Source organism: Cavia porcellus, unplaced genomic scaffold (genome assembly GCF_034190915.1).
Source record: "Cavia porcellus strain 051 isolate PalLab524CR breed Dunkin Hartley unplaced genomic scaffold, mCavPor4.1 scaffold_1, whole genome shotgun sequence".
Classification (NCBI taxonomy): Eukaryota; Metazoa; Chordata; class Mammalia; order Rodentia; family Caviidae; genus Cavia; species Cavia porcellus.
In genome coordinates, this window is record NW_026947484.1 from 31,620,897 (window position 1) to 31,643,426 (window position 22,530).

General features: G+C 45.3%; 1 long non-coding RNA gene across 3 annotated transcripts; it reads left to right on the top strand.

Annotated features, from left to right (window-relative positions):
- Positions 1–21: 21 nt before the first annotated feature.
- On the top strand, positions 22–20,635 carry LOC111757379 (uncharacterized). Of its 3 annotated transcripts, none has more exons than XR_010046708.1 (9): positions 22–326; positions 833–943; positions 1,452–1,751; positions 3,882–3,934; positions 5,764–5,870; positions 8,313–8,436; positions 16,238–16,453; positions 16,573–19,178; positions 19,887–20,635. It is a non-coding gene; the product is annotated as an uncharacterized LOC111757379 (long non-coding RNA). The 3 variants fall into 3 exon arrangements; XR_010046710.1 differs by having other exon boundaries at positions 25–326; positions 18,783–19,178; XR_002791742.2 differs by lacking the exon at positions 16,573–19,178 and having other exon boundaries at positions 27–326.
- The last annotated feature ends 1,895 nt before the right edge of the window (positions 20,636–22,530 follow it).

Below are 22,530 nucleotides of genomic sequence, written 5' to 3' on the forward strand. Positions count from 1 at the left end.
GTATTACATATTACACTGTCTGTGCTTCTGGGAAAAATGGACCCCACCCTTCCTCGTCGTCGTGGGCTGCAGCTCAGATCTCCGGTTCTTTTTATGGTCAAGCTTTTAGATCTAGGCTCCCCCACCCACAGCTACCTGTAATGGGAAACAAGACTCATTAAGGCCGCGCCAGATGTTATAGGGAAGGCCGGTGACAAGGGCTGTAAAAGAATTCACCAACAGGCAGGACCCAGGAAAGTCAGGAGTTTATTTAGATGGCTGGGTGTGCTGTGGACAGAGGCACGGCGGGCAAGTTCCAAGAGAGGATTGCGCAGCCAGGGCGCGAGGTGTGTTTTTCTCTTTAACAGTGACAAGGTTTATTTGAGAAAATAAAAATGAAGAATGGAGGAGAAACTCGATCTGTAGTGAGCTTGTGAGAGGGGGGAAGAAATTCCCAACCGGCTAGGGATGAGTTTTGGGAACATCAGAGGCTAAGAGCAGGGAGGATTTACTGAAAGAAAACTTCTTAGAAGGACAGAAGCGGCCAGCAAGTGAGTTGCCCCGTTGAAAGCAAATCTGTCTGCACCTCCGGTGTCTAGACAAGGTCGCTGCTTCTCAGGAGTGTGGTGGGGCCCCATGAGAGGTGTGTGCAGCTCAGGGAACTGAGGCAGGTGACTGGGCCTTGTCCTGGGATAATACAGACAGCTCCTCTCTTGTCTCTGTGGAACCACCAAGGCATGACGTTTTGTGGAAGATTAGATTTCTTCCTGTTCGGATCTTACACTGTCCTTAAAGTTCTGGTAAGCAGCCTCCTACGCTGATTGCAGTGATGGGCAGTCCTTTCTCCCACCAGGAGAGGAGCCCCGCCTGACCGCAGCTGTCTGCATTTTGACTGTTGTCTTCATTTCTTCATCCTCCACCGTCCTCCCTCCAGAATTTCCAGGCTTCAGCCCTCAGCAGTGCGGTGCGTTCTGGCTGTCCCCGGGCGTGCTGGGCAGAAGTGTAATGTTAGAGAAGTTTGGGAGCTGAGAATTCCCGTCTTTCTGTCATCACAGTTAGCACACTAAAAGACGGACAAGATGTTTGTCTTTTCTAAAAGTTGACTGAACTTATCTGAAAACAAATAGATATCTTAAAAAATACTGTAGTTGTGGGCTGGGGATTTAGTTCAGCGGCCGGCATAATCACCTGCCTTGCAAAGTGTGTGGTCGTGAGTTCGATCCCTGGTACCAATAAACAAACAAACAAACAAACAAACAACTGTAGTTGCCACACCAACACGGGTTACTAACTCAGTGGGAGGCATCGTTGGTCTAAGAAAGCTTTGTGTTCTTCTGTTCTGAAATTCACAAGACGGGCCTCAGGTGGAGCAAGAGCTGGGTGAGAAGCACTTGAGGGCGCGGTTGTGGAGTTTGGGGCTGGGGCCTACAACAGTGCAGGACTAAAAAGATCCAATCTTTAAAATGTTCTAGATCTCTGGAATGTAGGATTATTTATGAAGATTCGTGTTTTTGACACGAAGACCACCACAGGAACAGAGGCCAAACAAACTCTTGGACCCCTTGTGACTCATTGAAAGCAGGAGTTGTGTTTTCTTCCGAAGCAATCAAGGACTCAAAGCTTGGTTTTGCAACAAAACAAAACAACAACAAAGAAGGACGCTTCATTTAGGCCGGTGGATGTCCAAAAAGTAACTGAAAGCGGAACAAAGCTTGGCCTTCATTTCGCACCTGCAGCACTTGGGTCAGACCCTTGTTCATCTCTGAATGCAGGTATGTTAGCTGTTTAGGGAGCGTCTGTCTAGAGCGTGTCAAAACAAATTTAATTATCTTTAAACTTATACAGCCTATATCACCACCCTTCACCATGAAGGACGCCACAAAAAGAGGTTTCTAGGAATGTTCACCTGCCAGGGAGCTCCCAGTCTCCAGTCATTGCCCTACAACCTAAGTTCACCTCACATTCCAGTAGAGCCTCTGCAAAGCAGAGACAGCCTGGAGCAGAAACAGTCATCTCCTGGAGACTGAGCTGCCCCTCTAGCGCTGGGGCTTTCCCCAGAGCTGGCTTGCAAAACCAGAACTGAGATCAAGACCAAGTAGACGCCAGCCCATCCCAGAGAATAGGGGCAGGCGAGTCCTATTCTGCTGCAGCAGGGCTGGTGGGATCCTCTTCATCTCCTCAGGCTGAAGAGGAGGAGCAGGAGGAGGAGGAGGAGCAGCAGGAGGAGGAGGAGCAGGAGGAGGAACAGGAGGAGGAGGCCTGTGCCTCCCTCCCTCTCTCCCTCCTCCCACTTCCACTCACCCTTCCTTCCTTCCTTCCTGTTTTTTTCTTTTTGGTATGGGGATCGAACTCAAGATCTGGAACCTGCCATGCAGATGCTTATATCGCTGAGCTAAATCCCTGGCCTCCTTCCTTCTTTCCTTCCTTCCTTCCTTCCTTCCTTCTTTCCTATTTCCTTTTACTTTCTAACTCTGCCTAATAAACCTGCCTGTTTCTCACGCTGATGCATCCTGAAACTTTTCCCACTACAGTGTGTCAGGAATCTACTCTGCAGTGAGTTGAAATTTCCATCTCCTCTTTGCAGGGGTGAGGGAAGGTGGGGGGAATCTCCTCAGACCCCACCTGGAGACATTTGCACATTGGTATATGAGAAATATATTCAAGCAGAAGAATTCTCAGCTTCTCTTACATTTTGGCTTTGAGCCATTAGCTACCATGTGTGCTTCCTTGAGCAGAATATGATTTTGGAGTCACCCTGGCAAATTCTCAAGCTGTTACTGGATTGGGGCTCTAGCATGCTTCATTCCAGGTCTATAGTGTCCTAAACAAAGAACTAAACAAGTCGTACAAAAAACAGGGAAGGTGTAGATTTACTGAAGGTGGGGAAAAAGCATACTTCACAGGGCAAGAGTGGCGGTGAAGAAGACTCCCAGTGGGCTCAAGGTGAAGGGAGAGGGGCTTTAGTGTCCAAGTACCTGAATTGGCCCCTACCCCACATAAATATGCTGCTAGACAGCTGGTCTATCACGGCCTCTTACCAGCTGTAAATGAAGGATCTGGAGTAGAGCCTCTCACTGGTCTGGCCCGTAATCGAATGACAGGGTGAGTCCAGCGTCTTCTGATTGGGTTGCCCACGGTGACCAGCGCAGATCCGGATGGCGGCTCCAGAACGTCACTGGGTGGTGTCTGGTGTACGCTGTCCAGGAGCTCCAGCCCGGAGTCACTCTGGGTCCTGTGTCCGCACATGTCTTCTCTTTTTAGGAAATGTCTTGCTCAACCACTTAGTCATGGATTTTCATGACTTTTGACACATTTTGCCCAGTTGTTTGTCCAGTTGGCCCCTGGCCTAATCTTCTGTCTCAAAGTTAGAACACTTGAGTTGTTGTGGCCGACTTTTTGCTTTTCAGGTTTGTGTTAGCTCCTGAGGGTCCACATGGAGCAGAGGGTGAGCTTCTGCGGGTGACTTTCTGTGGTTCATTTCTTTAGAGCAGATCCCTCTGTCCCATTCAGAGAGAAGACATCACGTGTGGGTTACTTTGACGCTGCCTCTGCTCCTATGGTCTGGGGACTCTTTGCAGCAAGGACATTTTGTTGTTTCTTGATGCCTAGCATCTGGACTGTAAAGACTGTAAATAACCTTTTGGCTCATTCCGTCCAACTGTTTCTTTTATGCTTCCTGCAGTCCTTCATCATTGTTGCCAGCTAGTCCAGCAACTTTGTTCACTTTTGCAGTTAGAAACAGTATGTCAGCTGAGAAGGGAGGCCCTGAATCCACAGACTGAGAAAGGCCTTTGGTTAGAAGATAAATTTCGGTGTGGTTAATATGTTCAGTTTAATTGTAATTCAGTTCAATTAAAAAAGAAGAAAAGGAAACTTGGCTAATGTCTCTTTTCTTTTGTCAGATAAAACTATGCTGTGGATGGAGACTGAAGAATCTTTGGAACATAGCTAAATGGTAAAACCCTGTACTCTATTTTCTATCCTAATGAAAAATAGTCCCAAACGCCAGACCACAATAGGAAAATGCTTAATAGTGCCTCTACCCCAATAAGCCATCTTTCTTGTCTCCACCAACACAAACAAATTTTATGGTCCAGTATTTATATGAATCACTCTGCTGTGAAAACGATAGCGAATGTAATAACCCCAGACAGCTGCAATTATCTAAATGTCTTGCTATTAGCCATTTGAATGGCTAAAGCCTTGTAATCAGATCAGAGTGAATGCTAATTGAAATCTAATAGAGCTTACATCTGTGTGATTAGGTATCAGAATCTGATTCCAATATTGTTAAATTACAGACAGGGCTCATCAAGTCACTCTAAAAATAAATCTTGTAACTCATTTGCAAAAATGATGGATTCTTTCAATAAGGGAAGAGCAACCTGGACCCCGTGTGTATGGCATTACCGCCACCTACTGGGAATTGGTAGAACTTCAGAGGCAGCTTGCCTTTGATTTGGGCATGGTTATAGTGCATTTGTTTTTCTGACCCAAAAGTTTTTTTTTTTATTTTTTTTTTTCCTTCTCTCTCTTCTTTTTCGAGACAGGGTCTTACTATGCAGTTCAGGCTGGCCTCAGACTTACAGTGACTCTCCTGCCTCAGCTCTGAGTGCTGGAATTATAAGTAAGGACGTGCCACTGTGTGAAATTTCCCAAGAGGTTTCTTGACTATTGACAGAAATTGCCCCAGTTTTTGATTCTTTGATTCAATGTGATTAATCATCATAGAAAATTTTTTTTAAGTGCCAGGAACCGAACTTAGGACCTCATGCTTGCCAGGCTTGTGCAGCTGAACTATATCTCCAGCTGTCATGTAAAATATTGATAACCATCATTTCTAGAAGAAGCAGCCAAAATTGCAGACACATTTATATTCATTTACTTCAGAGAACAGTGGAGGCCAAGGAGTGCCGAGGAGATGGATGGCTTTTGTGTCTCTGTCTTGGAGACTCGAGAGAATGACCCTGAGCTCCATGCCCAGCTTAGTGCACATTCTTGGGGCTTAGTTTCTGCCGGTGGAAAAACCATGTCTTGTTCGTAGTATCCCTAGACTAGATGGTGTGTGCTGAGTCTCCGCCGTGTATGAGCACTTCTCACTGCCAGTTGACTACAGAAGCATAGAATGTGGCCCCGGCTCAGGGTGTTTAGTATCGGTTCAGCTGAGAGAACAAAGGGAAATAACAGAGCGGAGCACGCTGGTCCTGCAGGATTGGCTTCTGCCATGTGGGGGTCTCCTGAGAATGAGTGTCTGGGAGGTCAGTTTTCTGCGACTTTGCACACACTACAAGGCCTGCTAAGACAGCGTGGCTAATTATGTTATGCTTTGTAAGGCAAAGGGAACTTGATTGTGTAATGCATGATCCTGGGGTGTGAGGGATAATGGAGGCAGGGTAAGCCAGCTATGCTGCCTAATGTTACCAGCGATACAGAAACCAGGTCTACATGTCTGCACACTGGATTTGGCCTGAGTTAGCTGGATCGGTTTTCTGTGGTCCCGGGATCAGCCCCAGGGGCTCTGTGCTGAGCTATATCCTCAGCTCTTACTTGGTATTTCCAGGTAGAATGTGCAGGGGGAGGCTGGGATTATGAGTGTGCACCATTACACCCAGCTATGTTTAGTTCTTATTAATTATGATTATCAGATACCAATTTAGAGTGTGATTTGTTCAAGTTTTAGGAATAATTCAGAATATGCAGAACTCCAGAATGCTAAATATGACTCTAATGTTTGTAATTGAAGATCTTCCCAATGTAAACTGTTTTTTCATGTGTTTGAGACAGGGCTTCCCTGAGTAGTTCAGACTGAACTAGAATGCACTGTGTACCCCAGGCTGGCCTCGAACTCATGGTGATCCTCATACCTTACCTTCCGAGTGCTGCAATTACAGGTATGTAACTTTTCACTTGACAGTCTAATTAAAAGTTGGTAAATATATATATATATATATATATATATATATATATATATATATACATATATATGATGCAATTATCATTTAAAATTTTTTAAAAAATTTTTGAGATAGAATTTCACTATGTAGTTTAAGCTGGACTTGAATTTCTTTTTTTTTTTGTAGGTCAGGCTGGCTTTGAACTCACCATGTAGTCTAGGCTGGCCTTGAATTCAGTGATTGTCCTATCTCAGCCTCTCAAGTGCTAGAATTAGAGACATATGCTACCACGCCTTTTTTTCTTTTTCTTTTTTTTTTTTTTAAACAAAATCTCATTAGGCATTCCAGCTTGGTCTAGGCTGACCTTTAACTTGTAGTGATCCTCCTGCCTCAGCCTCCTGAATGCTGGAATTACGGCATACACCACCACTCCTGGTTTATTTTGCCATAATTTTATACTCTTAAGTTGCAAAATAGCACAGAGAGACCCTATGTCCTTCACTAGCTTCCTGCAGTGGTATTAATATAACCAGCAGACTGACACGGCAGCACAAGTCACTGTGGATCTTACTCAGGTGTCACAGGTCTTATTCTTGTTGTCATTGTGTTTTGTCACACAGTTGTATGAAATGTCCAGATGTGTGTAGCTGCTACTGAGACCAGGACACAGTATGCTGTGACCTTCCGCATCCCCACCCTCTGGAAGGGACTGTTCTGGCCTCTGTCACTACCATTTGGTCATTTTCAGTCTGTTCCTTCAGCAGGAGTGCAGCCCGTGAGCTTTTGGGTCATTTTTGGTATTTATCTCTCATAAACAAAACTGCTATAAACATTCATGTACAGTTTTTTTTTGTATGAACATAGCTTTATTCCTCTTGGAAAAATACTTCATTTTATAAGGTTTTAAGTGGTAATATAGACTTCGTAAATAGCAGTGTTGGTGTTGTAGTCAGGGGTTGTACACAGAGAACAATTAAGATTAGGACACATTATAATATTTTTATAATGGTCACTGGAAGTTAACACAGGAAAATGCAGGAAATCTATCCACAACACCAAGACATAGATTATTTAGTCAAGAGCCAGAACCCCACGGCAATGTCCCATGAGTCCAGATAAAAACCCAGAGCTCAGGACAATGCCTCCCACGAGTCCAGCTGGAGGTCCAGAGCCCACAAGAAGGACTCACGCCAGTCTCTTTTACGGATCCGTGCCGGGAAGACCCAAGGGTCAGCAGTGGAAGCCAGAAAGTCTATGCCAGCAGGATGAAGGAACTGTGCTAGTGGGATGAGGGTTCTACGCTGGAACCAAGAAGTCACAGTCACAACAAAGAGCAGGGCTGACCTGAAAGGCACCACAGCCGTCCTCAGCGACACGGAGGCCCCAAGCTTCCGATGACGACACAGTCGGGTACGTGCCAGGAAGCAGCGTGACAAGCTCATCCTGGAGACCAAGCAGCACACATCTTCTCCTCCGGAGCCAGGAAGCAATGCTCGATGTGAAGACCAAAGCTTCTCCAGGAGAACCAACAGCTCAGACAACAACTTGTAGAAGAACCCACAATGCCTCCTTAACGCCTCAACCCTTTACACCTCCCTTCTTCTCCACCTATTTATCCTGGCAACTTTCCTCAGGTGGAGCATCTTTGCTCAATGCATGCTGATGTAATCCAGCTGGCGTTAAGTTGACCCCCAGTTTTCAATCCATAACAGTTGGGTTCAGGTTTGAGATAAATTACTCTGAGTTACATTAATAACAATAAACAGTGAGAAAAGATTGAAAAAGTGACTGGAGAAGAGATAGTTAAGAGTTGGTGGCAGAGGAGATAAGCGCTGAGGTTTTTCTTTGGAGAAAACAATGTTTGGAAAACCAGAAGGTGTGAGACTTGTGGGCAGCCTTCCACACAGTGGAAATGCGGGATTGAATTATAAACAAAACATTGAAATGTCTTGGGACATTGACAGCAACCAGCCTCTGGGGGATAAACGTAATTAGTGGAGAGAATATTAATAAGAAGAAGATGAGCTGAGACAGGAGAGCACATCCATTCACTCATCTAACAAATCCTTCCTGGGCCCGTACTATTTGTCGCGTATGTTGTTGTAGGCCTAAGATAATCAGTTAGTAGCTGATGTACAATCCCTGTGTCTGCCTCAGAAGCTTCTGTTCCAGAGCGGGTGGGAGATCACAGACAATCCGTAAGGCCTGTCAGGCAGAGCTCACACTGTGGACAAACACCAAGCAGAAGGAGAAATTGGAGTGAGGTGGGAGGTGCTATTTTAGAATGGTTAGTCCGGAAGCCTTCCCTAGGAGGTCAGAGCTCAGAAGCTTCTGGAAAGCTGAGATCACAGGAAGATAAAGAGCTGGGTCAGGCCTGGCTCAGCGGAAGCTGTTATGACAGACATTTCAGAGGCCCATTTCTTTTTGTTTGTTCCTTAGTGTCCAAAGCCATGGTAGTCACACGGAGAGTCCTCACGAGGCAGTGTTGTATTCTAACTTTACCTACATCGTTCTGTGCTCCAGTGAAACCACATGAAGGATAAAGGATGAGCGCCATGCCAGGGTAAGCTGGTGTTACCAGTGAGCGTGCAGCTCCTGTGTCCTCCCACACCATGACGATGCAATGTAGCCATTCTCTAAAGAGAGGTGTTAGCACTGGAACAAACGCTGCTGGGACTTTTTGTTTGCTTTTGTCAATACTGGTGGATACCAGCATCCAAATTTGCTTGGGAGACCAGGAAAAATGGTGGAAGAGCTCACCCCACTCCTGCCTCGCTTGCGGTGCGGACAGGGTCCTCCCGCCAACACCCTTGGCAGCTCTCTCTACACAGGATGCATGGTTTTGCTTTTACACTCGACTCCTTCTTTCCAGGGTAGGAGGGCAAGGTATTGGAAAGGGATGAGCTTGAAGTCAGTTTTAAAGAAACAAAATATTATGGTATAATTACACGCCTTTGAGCCCCTTCTCAATCAGCTCAGTTTCTTTATGTTTCTTCCACTCTGTGTTTTCATACTTTTGGAACAAATAAATACATCCATAGAGGCTATTATTATTTTTGTTATTGAATTATTGCTGTTCCTATTTGCAGTATTGAATCCAGGCCCTTTGCCCTGAGCTAAATCTGCAGCCATTTTCATTTTTAATTTTGAGACAGGGTCTTGCTAAGTCACTCAGTTGCCAAGTTGGGGAGGCGGGGCTCAAACTTGTCATCCTCCCGCCTCAGCCTCCCAGAGTGGCTAGTGACACTAGTACAGTCAGAAACAGGGAAGCTGTGTGAGTCACTTCTCTCCATTTAACCTCAAACACAACACCGCCCTAAAGATTCTCCAGGATTAAGTTTAGGAGGGCTCCATGCCTAACATGGCAGATTGCTGACACCAGTGAGATGACAATGGGAAGCCCCGAGGGTCAGAGGGGTCCTGCCTGCCTCTAAATACCGGAAGGAAGGGTCGAGTTATCAAGTCCCTGTTTCTCCACCCTCTGCCTGTTCTCACTGCTGCTGTTTGTCCTCAAGAAACACAGCTGCTTACTACACCAATTCTTTTCTTGTCATGCACAAGAACTGGACTATTTTTGGCCACTCACCTGTACCAGGACGATTATTGTTTATGGTTTACACACATGACATTCTGGAGGTATTTTTTCACTTGCCTTTGCATTCATGCTTGTGATTTGAGGCTAACCCGCCCTAAAACACAACGTTCACTTATTTAACATCAACTGCTCTGGATTTACCCATTTTTAATTGGCGGTCCCCCGTGTTCCACAGTTGCTGCTGATGCCACAGTAAAGACTTCTCGTGCTTGTCCTTTCAGGCACGTGCATGTTGATTCCTCAAATGTGGAGCCCGACCTACCCAGAACTTGTTGGGAGTAAAAATTCTTGGGCCTTAATCTAGGCTCAGAAATTGGGGGTAGACCCTGGAATGTTTTTGTTTTTTGTGGTACTGAAGATTGAATCCAGGAGCTCCTGCATGCTAGGCAAGTGTTCTGCCACTGAGTTAGGGTCCTTTAAAAAAACTATTTCTCTTTTTTTTTTTTTTTGTCTTTTTCATTTTTTATCGGTACCAGGGATCGAACTCACGACTGCCTGCTTGCAAGGCAGGCGCTTATGCCGCTGAGCTAAATCCCCAGCCCAAAAAAACTATTTCTTTTGAAATGGGATCTCACTAAATTACCCACCCTGGTCTTAAACTGATGACCTACCTGCCTCAGCCTCCTGAGCGCTGGGATTATAGACATTCAGCTGAAAGTTGTATTTTATTTATTTATTTATTTATTTTTTGAAAGTTGTATTTTAATAAGCTCTCTAGTGATTCTGCTGCACACTAAAGTTTAAGAAGTACTCCTGTAGCTGTGCATTTTATGGTGGAATTGCTAGGCTACCATGAAATAGGAAAGAAGAAATAAAAAATAAACAGAAAGGAGACAAGGAAAAATTATAGTTTTAAAAATGAAAACTTCAGCTTCAGGACACAAGCAGTGAGTGTAACTTTTTTCCTTTCTCTTCTTCCTGAACGCAATAAGCCTGGACAATTCCCTTTCACCTGTAAATGGTTCAATCATTCTTTTTTATTTGTAATGGTCTTCTTTTACCTGTGAACAGACCAGTTTTTCGGCTATAAATTAGGCTTTCCCCTACACTAGACCACTATGGCATTGTGGGTGGGCCAGCCTCCCCCACGACCAAGATTATTAAATTCCTCAGGTTTCTACCACCACAAACACAAATACCCCAGTTCAAACTGCAGTGCGTCTCACTTCCCTGAGCACCTGCTCTTCATCCTTTTTTTTTTTTTGTCATCTTTTTTGAGACAGGGTTTTGCTACACAATTCATATGGGCCTTGAACTCATAGGTAGCAAATTTGTAACCCAGGCTGGTTTGCAAGTGTTCCTGCCTCAGTCTCCTGAGTGCTGAAATTATAGGTGTGTGCCACCAAGCCCAGGTTGCACTCCCCTTTTGAATGGGTACTAAAATCTCTGTGCAATAAAACCTTCCTGTACCTCTTACTGGTGCATCCTAAAAATTCTTTTTCCATCTCTGAGCAGTCTATGCTTAGGGTGGTTAAGTTCCTTCTTTCAGATTTGGGAACCTCTCAGACGCAGTCTGGTAACATTTTCTCTTGACAAGTCAGCCAGGAGATAAACAGCAGGACTATGCACTTGATAAATTCAGCCAAAGGCTTTTCACTTTTCCTTCTCCATTTTCCCCAACTCCTTGCCCTCTTAAGCATGGGGGGAAGTGGTGGATCATGGTGGACATAGCCCAGACAGGTGTACAAGTCTCCTTGTCCCATGATCCCTCACTGCTTCCTGCTAGCCTTACACGAGCTCTTTCTCCTCTGTGAGGCCCCCTGCCATGCTGCCCTAGCTGGGAACCAGCTGCTTGTGGACTGAAACCTCTACAAACTGTGAGGCAAAATACATCTCTCCTCCTTTAAATTGTGGCTGTCAACTATTTTGTTCCAGCAATGAGAAAGTAACTAATGTAAGCTATGATAATTACTTCTAACATCATGATATATTAAATTCATTTCTATTTCCCAAGTGTACAGGACTTCTAGGATATGAAACTTAGGAACACATCTTATACTGATGTCCTCCAGAGTAAAGCTGCTTGTGATGATGGACTCTTTCAGGTTTATGTTTATGTGATTGCTGTGTAACTATATGATGCTAGTTACATGTGCCTAAACACTATACAGTCAAGGCAGTGTCATTACAACGATTAAAGACTAGACAGGGCTGGGGATGTGACACAGTGGTAGAGCTCTTCCCTTGCACGTGCATGACCCTGTGTTCGATCCTAGCACCATACACACAAAACCCAAAGCAAAACAAAACATAAAAACCCCACAAAAAACACTTAAAGACTGGACATTAGTGAACTATCAAGTACATCTGTAAACAAGTAAATTCTAGCTAGAAAATCACTCTATTTTAGGTAGCAAATTTATAATGAGGATTTATTTGTCATGTAAAGATAAAGATAGCTGATTAAAAAGTTATTTCATACTAAAATGGAAACTTAAATATATTGTAGGGATAATAACAAAAACCCTAATTGTTCCGGTATCATGTCATCATAATTGTTATGCAAAAATGCTGTTTTATCTTTTTCGCTTTTTTTTATCGGTACCAGGGATCGAACTCACGACTGCCTGCTTACAAGGCAGGCGCTTATGCCGCTGAGCTAAATCCCCAGCCCCTGCTGTTTGATCTTGACTTACATTTTCCTTATAATTCTTTGTAACTGGGGGCTGAAATATAACTTCTCAGACAGTATGTTAAAAGATGGTAGGCCAGGGGCTGGGGATTTAACTCAGCGGCATAAGCGCCTGCCTTGCAAACAGGCAGTCGTGAGTTTGATCCCTGGTACCGATAAAAATGAAAAAGACAAAAACAAAACAAAACAAAAAGATGGTAGGTCATTACCAACAGCACAGATAAAATATAACACTGGCTCCTAATCCTAACGCTGACCATGATTAATAGAGGTGAGTTCTTCTCTAATCATACTTTGTACTTTTAAAGCATCCAGTATTCAAAAAACAATTCCCATTTCAAGACTGGTGCAACTGACTTTCTGGGTGTTCAACAAATGAGGCTTGGAGACCAAAGCGAAGCAAGGAAATTGGGCTAAGAGAACAGTTACTATTTTGCCTCCTATCCTCCAAGGCCAGCCAGGCCTCTCTAAAAGATACTGCAACTCTGGTGAGTCACCCAACCTCCTGAACAGCGAGATTGCTGGATGCCAGAGGACAGGAGTCAACCGTGTGCATTATGCTAAAAGGAAGGTCACTCAAGAGGGGAGTGTCCCCATGCTCCCAAAGGAGGTCATGTGGGCAAGTAGGACTGTGACTATCCTGGTAGATGATGACACAACCGACAGAGTGAAAGACTGACAGGAACTAAGAGGCTCCTCAGCCGCCCTCAAAGTAACCTCTGAGGAGTCTAACTGACCTGGACAAAGACCCCATCTATCTGTCTGTCTACCATTTATTTAGATTTTGATTAACATAAGTCTTGTTTGTGTGGTTGTTTGAGACAGGCTCTTGCTATGTAATTCAGGCAGCCTTGAACTTGTGAAGACCCTCTTGCCTCAGCCTCCTGAGTGCTGGGATTATAGGTATGTGCCACCACACCTGGATTAACACAGGTTTTATTTTGATTTGGTTTTAAATACTCAATAGGCAAGTATAACAAAAAAAGACGTACAGAGTAAGTAAAAATAATACTAAACACAAAGCTAGCGTACATATAAAAAGGGGCTCCAAACACTGCGCCCTGCTGGCAGTCTCCAGCTCCACGTGTAATTTAGGTCATAAGTTTTGACTGCCAGTCCCGCTACACCTTCTAAAATGTGTGCTTCAGCCTCTCCTATTGTGTTCCAACTGCGTATCTAATGTACCTTCAAGCACCCCTCAGGTAAAGATTTGCCTCTTCGTGTAGGTGTGGCTCTGCAGTAAGAATGGCAACATAAGGAACATTCCTAAATGTTTTCTTGATGCTATTGTGAAAATCCTTTTTTTCCTCATTTCTTTCAATGAGTTCATTAGTAGTGTATAGGAATGTATGGATTTTTGTGTGATTGTTTTGTATCCTGATACATTGCTGGATTGGTTATTAATTCCAAGAGTCTTTTCGTGGAATTTTTTTGAGGTTTTTTTTGTTTTGTTTTTTGTAGTGGGAATCAAACTCACAATCTGGCGCTTGCCAGGGAGGTGTCTGTGCTGCTGAGATAGCTCCCTGGCCCTTGAGGCTTGTAAGTAGGGTATTTTGTCATTTGCAAGTAATGATATTTTGACTATATGTATCTATTTTACTTTTTTGTTTTGCTCAATTGCTCTGGCTAATGTTTCAAGGACTACTTTGAACAGGAGTGGTGACAGTGGACATCCTTTCTTGTTCTTCATTTTAGAGAGAAAAATTTCAGTTTTTCCTCAATTGCCATGATGTTGGTAGTAGGTTGGTCACAAATGGCTTTCACTGATTGAAATTAGGCCAATCTATACCTATTTTCTTCAAGGTTGTTATCATAAATGGATGTTGGGTTTTGTCAAAGGCATTTTCTGCCTCTATTGGGAGAGTCATGATTTTTTTCTCTGTTTCTCTTTTGGTGGGATCCCTGTTGCTTTTGGGATCAGGGTAATGCTAGGTTACAGGAATGATTTTGGGGCTGGGTGTGGCGGTGCACACCTGTAATCCCAGCACTCAAAGGCTAAGGGACAAAGATTGCTGTGAGTTCAAAACCAGCCTGAATTACAGTGTTACTACATCTCAAGAAGAAACAGATGAGTCTCATAACATGAAATCTTGGGTAGCTTCTAGTCATTTTGGAACACCCTGCTGTTGATGGCTTATAAGCCAGGGACTAATGATTATGGACCAATGTAGGACTTTCAGGCAGTAAATCAGGCCACTGAAACTACCATCCCACAGTACCAAATTCATTCCCATTAACAGCACTCATTCCGGGGAATGCTGCCTGGTTTACTTGCTTGGGCTTCAAAGATGTTTGATCACCACCTTACACCAGTCTGTGGGTTACACACATCAGCCCGGCTTCCACCTCGGAATGTAGGCCCACATTCTTCCTGGCCTGAGCTGGAGCTTCTCTGGCACCCACCCTCTCTCCTGGGTGCAGTAGCGGTTCAGGCCTAGGGTGTAACTCTCCTCTGGGGGTTGGTGTCACCTCGGTCAGGTCACTCATTTGGCTGCCGAGGAGACCCAAGGTGCAGATCCAGGTGGGATCTGGTAGTCAAACTGTAGCAGCGCAGGCAGGTGACACTCCTTTGCTCCTTCCCAGGAGGTGGAAATGTCTCACAAAATTCTTACCTTGGATAAAGAGAACATCAAATCCTCTAACATAGGTCTAAGCTGGAAATACTGCATGTCCCTGGCAGGTCCTCTGATGGGAGATAGAGCTCACCAGTGTCAGGGGCAGGAACACAGTGCATGTTGGCTTGTGAGACCCGGAATAAGTAGCGGGGAGCACTCAGCATCCCAAGTGCACCCTTGCCACTGCCCCATCCGGGAAGGAGCAGGCCTGGGGGGTGAGGCTCCACAGATCCTGGCCACTGGAACTTGCATGCAGGGAGGTCTGTAGCCTTCTTCCTCTCCAGCCCACACCCTCTACTTACACCTCGCTTGCCCTGTGCTTTTGTTTTGCTTTCCCAGGTTTGATTCAGCACCTTACAGTACAGTGCCTCAAGGTTTAGTTTTGTCACTGTAGAAATCAAATGAGTCTAGAGGTTATTTGGGTTTAATTATCATTCACTGAAACAATCAATGTAGAGGACTGAATCATTCAACTGGTTGATGGTGGGACATTTAGGTAATTATAACTGTTGAATGCTTTCTCTTCTGCTAATTGTGTTTATTGAACAAGATTTATATGTAGGCCTCGGAGAGGAGTTGGTGAGGCTGAGGGTATCACAGCCAGCACCTCAGAAGGAAATGATGCAGAGAGGTCCTCCTGAAGCTGACGCTGATCTGTCCTTCCTGCCTCTTTCTCTTTTCCATAGAGAACACTTCACAAATTTGAGTGTCATACTTCTGCAAGGGCCATGCTAATCTTCTGCCATGCCATTGTGTTCAGAGATGTGCAGGGCCTATGAGGGAACAAAGGGCAGGGACACTCCGGGCCTAAAGCTGTTTGTTACTCATTAAAGACATTTTTTGTTTTCTCCTGAGGCAGCCCAGGATCCGAAAGTTGCTTTTGCTAACAAAAGATGACTCTTCACTTGAACCTACAGACGCTCACTGGATGACCAAAAGCAGAAAAAGCTTGGCCTTCCTTTTCTATGTGTCTTCTTCCTTACCTTAAAACCTCAGGTCCGACTCCTGCCCAGCTCACATAGAGGCTCACCTCCACAGGGGGTGAGCTGATCTAAGCACTGATAACACAGTGTTCATAAATCCTTAACTTGCTCAGCTGTCTTACTTACCTTTCTCATTGCTGAGACAAAATACCCACAGCCCAAAGTTAAAGGGGGAAAGGTTTATTTAGCTCAGTTTGTAGAAATTCAGTCCATAATCAGTTGGCTCCAAGGCAAGGTGGTTTGGCAGAGGGGCACCACAGAGGAGAACAGTTCATGATGCCCACAAGGTAGCAAAAGCAACAAGGGTGGTGGGACAACTGTCTTTCTGTCTCTTATATTGTGTGCGGGCTGTCCGTTGTAGGGTGGGCGTAGCGCTCACACCCTTAATCCTAGCAAGAACTGTGCCAAACACATCCTCAATCCCAGCATCACACACTGGATTGTCGCCTCTGAAAAGCCCATGTCCCATAACTACATGAGGCTTTGACGAGACATCTAGACACAAATCCTAACTCCAGATTTCCTCCTCCCACTTCAAGACTAACATCCAGATGGGAGATTTACAAGGGGAGCAACTACCAGTGGGTGCCTGGACATCTCCAGGTATTGCCCGAAACCTACAGTCACCTTGATACTAGCAAATCTTCTGCAAACTTGAGACGACCTCAAACAGAAACAGCTGTCTCATAGAGTCTGGCTTGCCCCTGAAGGAATAAAGGTTTCTCTGGAGCCACTCTGCAAAAACTAGAACTGAGGTAAGGATCTGTAAGACCTTAGCCCACTCCAGCAAGTCCGTCTGGTTCCTTTGTGAATGGGTCTGTCCAGTCTTCTCAAACTGCCCCTCCTCCCTATTTCCTGTTACTTCCTAACCCAGTCTGGAAATCAGCCTGGACCTCCCACCGAGGCGTCCTGAAATGCAAGACAGTAGATGTGGGACCTGTCTGGGTGGAGCTGGGGTCTTCATCTCCTCTCCTCAAGTCCTGTCTGCCAGCCGTTCTGCTTTTGGTACATGCGCTGCTGAGGCGAGCCTGGACCCACTTCCTGCTCTTTCCTTGATGCCTCGTGGCCAGGTTTTCAGTGTCATGCAAGCAGACAGTCTCCGGAGCATCCTCATAGATCCAAACACTCACTGAATGTTCAGGCAGTAAAATTTATTACGGTAAAAGGTGCATTGCCATGAGTGCCCGTCACTTTGCGCACGCTTATCTCCTGATTCCTGCCACTTTCTGAAGCAGCTCTGGAGTCCTGTCTGTTGTCTTGGCTGCCTGGTGTCCTGAATCGATTAAAGTCATTTACCTTTCATGGTTATTTGGACAGTGAGGGAAGAAGAGTCAGAAGTCACATGGTGCCATCCAGAGCACAAGCTGGATGAGGACACACTGTGAAGTCTTTACAAGCCTGCCTTTTCCACGATCTGACACTCACAGCAGTATTCGCTGTATTTTTAATCACACAGTGTAAGGACAATCCTGAAAGAGGGCTTCCAGGAATTCTTCAGGAAGTGGTGAGCACAGTGGAATAAGTGTGTTCTAAGTGAGGGGGAGTATTTTGAGATGAATAATGACATTATGTAGTTCACTGTAATTAAAAAAATTGAACACACATCATATTTTTTGAGGCTGAGGCAGGAGGGTCATGAATTTTAGACCAAACTGGGCTAACACAGTGAGACTGGAGCCAAACTGAGTTATACTGGGTGATGGACAGAGAAGGGGAGATTTCTAAGAGAGGGAAGAGAGAGAGAGAGAGAGAGACAGAAAGAAACAAAGAAAGCAGAAAGAGAAGAAGGAGAAGAAGAAAGAAGGGAGAGAGAAAGGGAGAGGGAGAGAGGGAGAAAAACTTTGCTTTCTGTGTTGCCCGGTTTGGCCTGAATAATTAGGCTCAAGGAACTCTCCCACCTCAGCCTTCCCGCTGCTGGGGCCACAAGCACACACCACTGAATCCAACTCTCAGTGCTGAGTCACATATTTTATAACTCTAACAACGGAGGATTTTTATAGAGGAGAAATTTTTTCTTTTACCCTCTTAGGCTCGGTAATTAGCCCTGTAAGTTTAGCTGACACAGGACAGACAGACTAACGGGACCAATGACATAAGTTTTACCAGGGATCAAACTCACAACCTTGCATTTACCAGGTACATGCTTGTGCTGCTAATAATATTAATTTTTTTCCCCTTGTGTGGTAGTTTTATAAAAATGAAATGAAAACTTGAAGTGCTTATTTTTGGGAGCCCTCAACCTTTTTTTGTGGTACTGAGGATTGAACTCACGACCTCATGCTTGCCAGGCACTTATGCCACTGAGCTAAATCCCCAGCCCTCCCTCAACCCTTTTTAACAAAAGGAAATGGCTGAGAAGGAAAGGAAATGGCTTGAGAAGGTGATAAAGCATGGCAGGGTGGGAAATCTGGGAAGGGAAGGTGGGAGGCTGGGGACGGGATGGGTTGGTTTGTGCAGACTCATCTGGGATATGACATCTCTGTTAGTGACAGTCATTTTCTTCCTGGTCCACATGGTTGCTACCCTCAAAGGAAAGTGTATGCCCTGCTTTGAAGCAAATAAGGAAAGGGCAGAAAACTGCCATTAGTTCAAAATAACACTTATGCCAAAGTGGCACATTCTGTGCCAGCATGTCTTATGTTTCAGGCTGGCTTTGAACTTACTGTGTATCCCAAGCTGGTCTTGAACTAGCAGTGATCCTCCTGCCTCAGCCTCCTGAGTGCTGGGATGATAGCTGTGCACTACCACATTTGGCCAGAAATATTTGTTTTGAAAGATCTTTTGGGTTCTCATTTTAAATCAACTTTTTTCCTTCCCTGCCCTGGAAACACAATCTCTCTGATTCACCTGATTGCAGCCATTTCAGTTAATGAAACCGTTTCCTGCAGAAGGGAGCTTGGCCTGCACTGTGGGATAATTGCACCCTATTTCTGCCTACCCTGAGCTGCAGTCCTCTCTCTCTCTCTCTCTCACATTAATTGCTCTGTGTTTTCCCTGAGTGATGTGCTGACCTTAGATTTTTCAGGCAGTTCTTTCTTGCTAGTATCTAGCTGCATTCTAGCAGAGGACAATTAATTCTTTCAGATTTTGGAGCATCGTATAAGGAAACTCCACGGCATTAGATTTCAGGACTTGTCTAAGGTTGGTCTCAATGAAAGAGTTCCCTTTGATGTAAACTTTTACCCTTTGAGTCCACGAAGCTCTAAACGTCTTGGATCCACACAGTGAGGACCTCACCTCAGAGCCAATGGGCCACCAGGCCAAGGAGGTCCCTAAATTCCAGGCCAGCTGCCATATGCATTGCACCCAGGCCCCCACCGTGGGCCCTTTTTTTGCTCCCAATTCAGACACCGTGCTGCTCTCTGCCTGCAGTGGACTGTGCAGCTGGCCTGTGGGGCGGGCTGAGAAATCAAAAGCAGCCTTGGGAGCCTCCGCACACAGGCACAGGCATCCGAGAGGCGCCATCTGCGACAAAATGGGGTGAGAAGCTGCCAGGCTGCAGCCTGACCCAGGGTGGTGTGTGTGTGTGTGTCGGGGTGGGGGGCATCGACAGCAGAGCCCTGGGGAAGGCTGGGGCCAGGCTGGCACAGCCCTGCATAGCTGATTTCATGGGCTCCACACAGATTCACTCACTGCCCACCCGGACTGTGCTGTGTGCTGTGAGGCCCACGGCACCAGGTATCAGAGTGTGAAGAAATCACACAGCTCGGTCCCTTTCAGCTCGCAGCTGGCCAGCAAGCTTCACTGGGAGATGAGCTGAAAGAGGCAAGCCAGCAAGATTCAGCTCCTCCGTGCCTTTGACAATGTATAGAATGAAGTTTTTTGGAGACGGGGTCTTACTGTGTAGTTCAGATTGGCCTGGACTCACTATGTGGATCAGGCTGGCATTGAACTCGCAGTGATCTTCCTGCCTCAGCCTCCCGAGTGCTGGGATTACAGGTGTGCACCCCCACACCTGCCTTGTCCTGATACAGTACCTTCAGAAACCTTAGTGTTAACTCAATCATTACATTTCATGGCTTCCTCAATGTTGCTAAGGCTTTTAATTGTCTTGATCTAGTTCGTAGGGGCTTACATTTATTTTACAACTGGCTGCTTTAAAATTGCCTTCCCCCTCTCCACTTACCTCCCTCCCTTTACCTCTATCCTCTCCTAAAACTGACTTTTCTTCATTATAATTATTTACAGGTTACTAATAGAAAATGGAAAATGGAAAAATACAAAAATTGAAATCAACTACATTCTTACCAAAGTTAACCACAATCTGTATCTTGACATATAGCCTTCCATGTGGTATATAACAGTTAAGTCTCATTTTATTTTTTAAGAATTTTAAGTTTTTCAATGGCAAATAAATACATGAAAAAATGTTCAGCTTTATTGATCATTAGAGAAATGCAAATTAAAACAACACTGAGGTTCCATTCCACTCCAGAAAGAATGGCCAGGTTAAAGAAAACTACCGACAACAAATGCTGGAGAAGCTGCAGAGAAAAAGGAACTCTCCTGCACTGTTGGCGGGAGTGTAGACTGGTGCAACCATTGTGGAGATAAGCCTGGAGGTTTCTCAAAAGGATTGCAGGTCCCATTTGACCCAACTGTTCCACTTCTGGGAATATTCCCAGAAGAACTGAAAACATCATACCACAGTGATATATGTGCACCCAAGGTATGGACAGCTATTTTGAAGAGAACAAGAGACATTATGGTAGTCACTGTTGATTTTCCTTTTGTTTGATATTGAAGACCTTTAAAGCTTTCGTTCTTTTGTTTTGAATGGTTTTATACTATTTTTTGTCTTGTTTGAATTCATTGTGTGTGAAGATATGGACAACTATTTCGAAGAAAACAAGAGACATTATGATAACCAATGTTGATTTCCTGTTGTCTTGTTTTGAAATCTTGATTGCACTGCTTTGTTTTACTCTCCTTAAAATAAAAAAAATTAGTATTTAATATTTTCTTTAAAAATTATTTGAGACAGGGTCTCACTATGTAGTTCAGGCTGACTTCAGACTTGCGAGGATCCTCCTGCCTCAGCCTCCCAAGTGCTGAGATTACAGGCAGGCACCACTACACTTGTTTTCATTCATTTTTTTTAGTACACAATGACCACAGTCACCGTGGGAAGTTGGACCGGAGTCCTTCTCTTCTTCTTCTTCCCTTCCCCACCTCGCCCTCCCCCTTCTCTCTACCTCTTGGTTCTCCTTCCATTTGTGAAACATCTATCTCCCAGTTTCCTGTTACCTGTCTTTTACTTTTCTCTTTAAATTCTTTGGACTTTGGGTTTCTCATACTAGAGAAACCATGAGATAGTTAAGCTCGTGTGACTCCTCGTGATCCCAACACTTACATTCCGTACAGTAGCAAGGACCAAGAACTAACGAGTACAGAGCTGAAGAGCAAACACTAGGTCTGGCCCTGCGAGCCTCTGGACATTTTGCTGTCACCTACTCAGTTCACAACCTTGGTTTATGTCTTTTTTCCGGTTAACGACGAATATATATAAGCTGTCCACTGCATCATGGCCAAGCGCACGGGAACTGGTCCCTGAATGAAACTCTAAACTCACAGGCATTTTCTCTGCACCTCCTCGCAGCCTTTTGCGGGGAGCACTAGCCAACAGTGTAGCGCCACGCGTGGGGGTTTAGAGAGCAAACCACCCTCACAATCACATTTCCCCCGCCGGCCGCCAGGGGACGCTGTGCTAGCAGGCGCAGCCTTTCCCACGCCAGCCGGGTGTGCGCGCACTTTTCTGGCGCTCCGCGGGCGCAGAGGACACCGGAAGTGCTGCAAGTGTCGATTTGTGGCCTTACAAAGTTCAGTGAATAAGTGGGTTCATGACTAGGACTGTGAATAAGGCGGGTCTCCTGCACTGGCGCATTCTCCCCACTTGGTACCAGGCATTTTAATGACCAGGTGGGATCCCACGGTATCCACGCGCCATCATCACTTTCTTAATCTGGGATACTTAATTGTTCTTCAATTTTTTGTTCTCTTCTGTCATTCCAGAGCGTAGAGGTTTGTTAGGCCGTCATTTACTTAGGTTCCTTCCTGGAGGAGGAGCCGTGAGGGGAGTGTGGCTTGGTGACCACGCTCAGTGGCCCTGGGCTGCATCCCCAGGAAGACAGCAGGGAGTCTGGTCTTTAAAGATAGTCGTATCAGTTTGCATGGTAACCTCTCGGTAGCCCACATTTTCGTGTGTGTGTGTGTGTGTGTGTGTGTGTGTGTGTGTGTGTGTGTGCATTAAAGGGTTAACTCCGCGGAGATAGGTGTTCAAATCCCAGTCACATCAATGGTCAGCAGGACTGAACCAGCTCTGGGCATAAACTCTCCGTCTTCGGAATACCCTGCCTGGTGCCTGGCCTGGTGGCTTGCACCCCAGTCCCAGGGATTCGGAAACTGAGGTGGGAGGAGTGTGGGATTAAGGCCATGAAGTGAGACCCTGTCTCAAAAAGAAAGAAGAAAAAGCTGGGTGTGACGCCGGCACCACCAGCACTCAGGAGCTGAGGCAGGCTTGTGAGTTAAAAGCCAGGGGGCTACATAGAGTTCAAAACCAGCCCGAACTACATAGCGAGACCTTGTGTTAAAAACAAAAAACCCCAACTCTTGGTAAAGTGGCCATAGACTATGCCAGAAATTATGTTAACCGTGTGGTTTATTTTGAACACCTATTTTTATTTGCTTAGGGTCTTGGGCCACACACATTGTGTTCTTTATATATCTAGGGGGCTGGAGATGGAGTGGCTGGGGTCAGGCACATAACTGTTCCATGTCTAGGAGATCCCCCCCCCCCCCATAAAGCCTTGGCCACCAAGACTCACCTGGTTCT